Source organism: Emys orbicularis, chromosome 1, assembly GCF_028017835.1.
Source record: "Emys orbicularis isolate rEmyOrb1 chromosome 1, rEmyOrb1.hap1, whole genome shotgun sequence".
Classification (NCBI taxonomy): domain Eukaryota; kingdom Metazoa; phylum Chordata; order Testudines; family Emydidae; genus Emys; species Emys orbicularis.
This window is the reverse complement of record NC_088683.1, coordinates 8,320,210-8,326,763: the sequence shown is the minus strand read 5'-3', so window position 1 is coordinate 8,326,763 and position 6,554 is coordinate 8,320,210.

Sequence of the window (6,554 nt, the reverse complement as noted above, 5' to 3'; positions counted from 1 at the left end):
AGGCTGTGGTGTAGTGCTCCGCTTCTGAGCGAAGCTACGTTACAGTGTGTTTCTTGGTTTGTAAATGAGATTAGAAGGTAACTTTGGGCATGATGCTGAGATGGGCTGAGCAAAACGCCGATTGACTTTGCTCACAGCAGGAGCCGACGCATCCCGCTTCAATCTCTCCCAGTGAATTTCTGCTTGCAGAGCCAGGTTGCTGGTGACTGGAGTAGCAAAGAGAACCACAGAGTGATTCTGGGGGAATGTCCTGGTCCTTTGTGGTGATATTTTCCTCGTGACATTGCAGTGCTGAGTGAACTGATCACACAATGATCTGTTGTGAGGTCTTTGTCACAGCCCTTCAATGTCAAGCCTTCCTGTCATTGTCTGGTGACTCCCAGCCGTTCTTCTCAACATGGTGTTTTCTGCTTCCATCTTGGTGGCTGGGCGTGAGGGAGAAGAGGGTGTTCCTGGATGCTTGGAAGGATCCTGGCTTCTCCAGCCAGTTTGGTCAGTGAGTTGCTTTCTGCTGAGTCGTGTGTCGGGGTGGTACAGGGTGCACGAGATGAACAACGCTCATTCGCTCTGCCTGAGACCAGACTCCCTCCTGGCATGTGGGTCTCTGAGTAATGCACGCAGCTATTTTGAGCTGCAAGCTGAAGATCGCTGGTCTAGACAGTCTGAAGGGCAGATGTTCATGAGCCTGCTTTCCACGATGCATATGGATCACCGTCAAATAAGGTTAAGGGGCAGAACTCAAACTTGCTCTGCTGAACTCCTCTGATGGAGCTTGTGGCAGCAGGTCTTGGTCACTACAGTAGGGAGGGGCTCTGCACCTTAACTGACTAGTGGAGGCGTGAAACTATTGCTGTGTATTGCACGACCGTCTCTCTGCAGCTGCCGTCATCATAACTTCCTTGGCGTTAGCGGTGCTAGAAAAAACTATCCCCAGTAGTCACAATGACATTCCAGCGAGGCTCCCTGGTGGTGGAGGCTCCCCAGAATTTTTGAGGCCATGAATCTGGTGACTTTCTGGGAGCCTGAGGATTTGAATATAATGTGTATCAAAGCTTAAAATGCCTCATAATCAAACACAAAGGCTCCCAAGCCAGCAGTATTGGCTTATGCTTGCAATTTCCTTGGTGGCTGGCTAGAAGTTGTTTGGAGCCCACTAGCAGTAGAAACCTAGTTGATGCGTTGTCTTCACCCTACATAGGCTGTGTTTTGGGGACTCGGGACAGCCACTTGCGGACCCTGCTTTCTAGTTTTTTACCTAGTGTATTGGTTGAATTTACTCCAATTTTTTTTTTTTTTGTTGTCCTTTAAAGCTTGCTGTCCTCTGCGGTTTCACCTACACCAGAAAAATCAGGCCCATAATTCAGCACAGACAGGGCTCAGCTGGAAGTAGCAATAGCGGAAGTGCAAGTTAACACAGAGTGCTGGCATATTACCACAGTGCTGCCTCACCCTATTCCGAGCAGGGTGAGTGATCAACATGCCTGCACCCTGTCTACTCTTCTGCTTCCATCACTGGAAAATTATGGGGGATGAGCTGCGATTTTGCTGGTGGGTTTAGATGGAGGGAAGAGGGTGTTAGTAGAGTGGGGTCAGCGCTCATCTAACAGGCTGGTATGGACCCTTGACTATGTCAATTATAGGTAGCAGTTAAAGCCACGGAAGTAATGCTTTCAAGGCTTAATCTGAATCCTCATAGAAAGCGGGATTGCTTGCTTGGGTGACTTCCCAGTGGCCAGGGATTGGTGCTCTAATGCTGATCCTGCTTAGCGCTGTCAAAGCCTAGGGCCTGGCCCTGCAATGTGCCGAGTGCCCTCAGTTCCCATCAACTTCCGTGGGAACTGTGGATGCTCAGCAGCTGCTAGTGACCTTCAAAAGCCAAGCTGAAGAACACCTCTCTCTGGCGTTGTGCAGGATAAGCCCTGCCTGGATCTTATTCCTCCTCTGGAGCAATCTGCCATTGTATGTGTATCGCCAACAGCAGCATGTCTTTAAGTGGTGTAAAGGTTGGAAATAGATTCACTTCTTTTTCCTTCCTTGGAGAACCAGTGGGTGGCACTGGGACATGGAATGTATGCAGATGGCAGAGTCTCACCTTTCTGAGAGAGGCTTTGTTGTCCTGTAGCAGGTCAAAAATTCCCTGGTTTCGTTTCCGCCTTTTAGCACTGACAGACCAATTTTTATTTAGTACGTGCAATCAGGGTGCTGCATAAAGGCAAGTGCCACAAAAACTGCTGACAGCCCCGTGGATGCAGGATGTAAGCTGGCCACCTGGATCTGGCTTCCTCCAGAGAAGGATGTGACCAAAGACTCTCGGAGGTGGTCTATGTGTGTACATGTGGTAGCCCTGAGCAGGAAAGCCACCTTCTACACACAGCTCCCATGAATACAAACCATTCCCACACTCTGCGGGGATCAAATGTGCAAGGGGGCTCTGGATAGGACCTGCTGAGTGGGGCATTAATGGGTTTCAGATGCCAGCCAACACCTAACCCAGTATATCTTGCTCCAAGCACTTCTAAGACCCTATGCCACATTTGGCATTTTTATACATTTTTAAATATATGTCTTTGTATAGGTAACAAACGCTGATCCCAATTCATAAATTACAGCTCCCCACTTCCCAAGGAAATCCAGGAAGTCCCATTTTAATTACTCAGAAAGAAAAGTTTGTACAAATCCTTGACTGTCCAAGGGTAGCACAATGCACTGGATTTCTACAGAGTTGCCTTCTGTGTGTATCGGACAGTTGGGTTAATCGGATGGGCGGGATTTCAAGACCAGTTGAATTGGGACGGTGAATGTGAGGTACTATCTCTCTCTCCTTTCTGCCTAACCATAGGGAGCGATCTGCTCAGTAAGTCTTACACTCGTATTAACTGGTCTTACCTCTCGCATAGTCTGACTTATGTTATCAGGTTTCTGGTAAGAGAGGTTTTGTTGGTCTGTTTGTGAATTTATTTATGTTTAACGAACCAGCTAGGTGATGGCGTTTGCCAACTCTGATAGGCTTGTCTTTTATTTACTGATCAGTGACATTGCGAGTCAACTGGAGAGCAAAGTATGGCTTGGTGGTTGGATCCCAGAAGTGGGAGCCTGGGACTCCCAAATTCTCATTCTGGCTCTTACTCCTTGGGCAAGTCACTTAGCTGCTCTCTGCCTCAGTTTCCCTATCTGTAAAATGGGACTGATAATCCTTCCCTACCTCACAGAGGTGCTGCAAGGCTTTGTTATTTGATGTCTGTTTCAGGCTTTGAAAAGGTTTTACTTGATATTAGGAAAGTGTCATAAAAATGTGAAGTATTTTATTAATTTTGAACATCCAGGCTAAAACTGACTCATGCTGGTTTGCATCTTAGCTTGATGGGCTGCATTCATCACTCCCCTCCAGGCGGTAAGAGTCTGACTTTTTCACGCTATCATGAAATAAAAACTTGAGCTAAATGGCATCTCATACAGAATCCAATCCGCTTTTTGCTTAAGACAATAGACAATAATATTGTGCCCCTAAAAATTGCTGCATCTGGTCAATGTTGTTGAATGTTTAAAATAAGATGTGTGTGTCTGTGTGTGTGTGGGGGAATAAAGAGAATGTTTGTTAGTTACATGCTTAAAACACTGGGACCAATGCAACTTAAAAAGAACACATTTTATGCGTGAATAGGAGGTATCTAAAGCGTGCACGCATTCAAAAGGATTGTTACACACACACACACACACACACACGTAAAATCGGAGGGGAGAGGAGGGATACAGTGTCTCAGTTGAAATCAAATAGCAATTGTGAGGCAAAGGATTTTTTATTATCCAGCTACAGTACTAGGATCTGAAATCCTCTATTGCCCTGGGCTACTAGGAAACTCTTTTCTGCATCAGAGGAAGAGTCCGAGCCAGTCAGGGTTGTTTAAGATCATCTTAATCCTGTGCATCGAAGGAAGAGCTGATGAACAGATCTTCTTATCCGCTTATTGTCTTTGAGGGTTCATATGTTTTGCATCTTAGCTTAACTGTGTCATGTGATTAGGCGGGTGCTTTTGTTTTGTTTTCGGGGGGAGGGGGGAATAGATTTCTGTAGAGTTTTCTGGTTTTTAAATTGTTTGATTCAATAAAAAATAATGATGCAGCATGGCTGAGTATTGTTTTAATTGACGCTTTTTTTTTTTTAGGGCTAACAGAAAAATCAGTGTGGGGCAGTAACTGCAGAGCCAGGGTGTCAAAACGGGCCTTGGCCGGGGCTTTGCTCCAGCCCCACAGTGTAGCAGGGGAATTGATAGTGGGTGTGGAGAGAGGATGGTGCCGGAGACCGTCCTCTGTTTAGCATTTAAAAAAAAACACAGCACAGGCACGATCAGTGCAAGCTTTGCCCACCCACGTGCTTCAGCCCTAAACGATAGCAACCTCTTTTTATGGGTGAGAGAGGGAGTTAATTCTCTGATATTTGTGAGATGTGGGCTTGCCCATTAAGAACTGAGCCCATCCGGTTTGCACCATGTGGGCTACCACACTTAATGACTCTTGGCCTTTGCCAGCCTGCCCTGACTTTGAACCAGCAGAGTAGAGGATCTAGCCAGCTCTCGGGTCTGTTACAAAGCAGGGCTCCAGTCTTGCTCCCTTGAGACCCAATGGGACCAAGCTCAGTCCTTTATGTATGTTTTAGATGATGCATGGCTCATTGTAGATCAAAAACTATCACCTTTTTTTTTTTTGTTAAGACTCCCATCAGTCCATTGTTAGCCCCTGCATTGTCTCCCAGGACATTCTGTGGACATCACTCTTCCTTGATACAACAGAGGATACTGATAAGTGATTGGATTCCAACATAAGTTTCCAGCTGTCATAAAGTCACTTGGAAAACTGGACTGAAAAGAATTGTATCTTGGCATGATCAAGCTCACGTGAGTTGTGTGGAATGAACAATGGGCCTGTAACTCACTGTAGCTTGGTTTCTCTTTGCCAGTAGCACTTAAGAGTCCTAACATTACATGCCCAGTCACTAGAGACAGAAACGGCACAGCAAGGAGCGGAATTATTCCTTTTCCCCTGTGCCGTTGCACCCCATAAGGCTTTATAGAAATATGCTTATGAGTGTAAATATGACATAACTGGAATATGTTTTATGCTAGATATGCCATGTAACATATCTTTGCAAAGGTTATGATCTACTGAATATATTCATCCTATTCGTATGCATGTATCATTTTTATATCTGAAGTTATGAGCGTTGGTTCTATGCTTGTATTTTAAAGTGTTTGCTGTAGGAAGCACATAAGGAAGATTTGGTCAACATAGTGTGAAGGGGTTATTCAAGTAATTGGGAGTACTTAACTAGCAATGGATTTTGGGAGACGCCAATCCACATCTGAGCTTTCGTGGGAACGTTCAAACTAACATGCAAACAATGGCGTGGGCCTACAAAAAGCTGAATCATTCATAGACATGTGACTTGCCCAGGTGGCTACAGACATCTTGTTGCTGTGATTTTGCACAGCAGAACAAAGGGGTTTCCGCCCACAAGAGAGAGAATATAAAAGGCCCTGGAAACACCTCCATTTTGTCTTCAGCTGGCTCAGAAGATAGCCTTTCCACCCCAAAGAGATGCCTGAAAGAAACTGGAACAAAGGACAGTAACTGCGGCGATGTGAGTGATTGCTGGACCCAGAGTAGGAAGGAGTCTAGTCTGTGAAAGAAGCTTATTGGAACATCTCTGAGGGTGAGATTTACCTGCATTTAGTTTCCTACTGTATTAGGCTTAGACTTGCGTGTTTTTGTTTTATTTTGCTTGGTAATTTACTTTGTTCTGTCTGTTATTACTTGGAACCACTTAAATCCTACTTTTTATATTTAATAAAATCACTTTTTACTTATTAATTAACCCAGAGCAAGTTAATTATAACCTGGGGGAGCAAACAGCTGTGCATATCTCTCTATCAGTGTTATAGAGGGCGAACAATTTATGAGTTTACCCTGTATAAGCTTTATACAGAGTAAAACAGATTTATTTGGGGTTTGGATCCCATTGGGGACTGGGTGTCTGGGTGCTAGAGACAGGAGCACTTTTTAAGCTGTTTTCAGTTAAGTCTGCAGGTGTGGTTCAGACCTGGGTCTGTGTTTGTAGCAGGCTAGCGTGTCTGGCTCAACAAGACCGGGTACTGAAGTCCCACGCTGCCAGGGAAAACGGGCTCCGAGGTAGTCTCAGCACATCAAGTGGCAGTCCCAAGGGGGTTTCTGTGACCCAACCCGTCACATCCCCTCCATGGGCTTCCTAGAATAAGCCATTCCTGTTGCAGTTAAGGATGCAGCATTCTGCAGGATCGAGATGTGTTCAGTCTAAGGTATAAAATGGAGGGGAGATTTCCTGAGGAGGTGCAGGTGAAGGATGGGAGAAACGATAGCGAGGCTGTTCTAGAGGGACAGTAAAGAACCTTCTTATCCGTGGAAACCGAAGATCCGGCAGGGCAATTCCTATGCTCTTAGGGAAAACGTGCCACCCGCTTTCTTGCCATGGTTCTAAAACTAGTGGCAGGGATGTCAGCATTATGAGCTGTACTTGTGCAGGC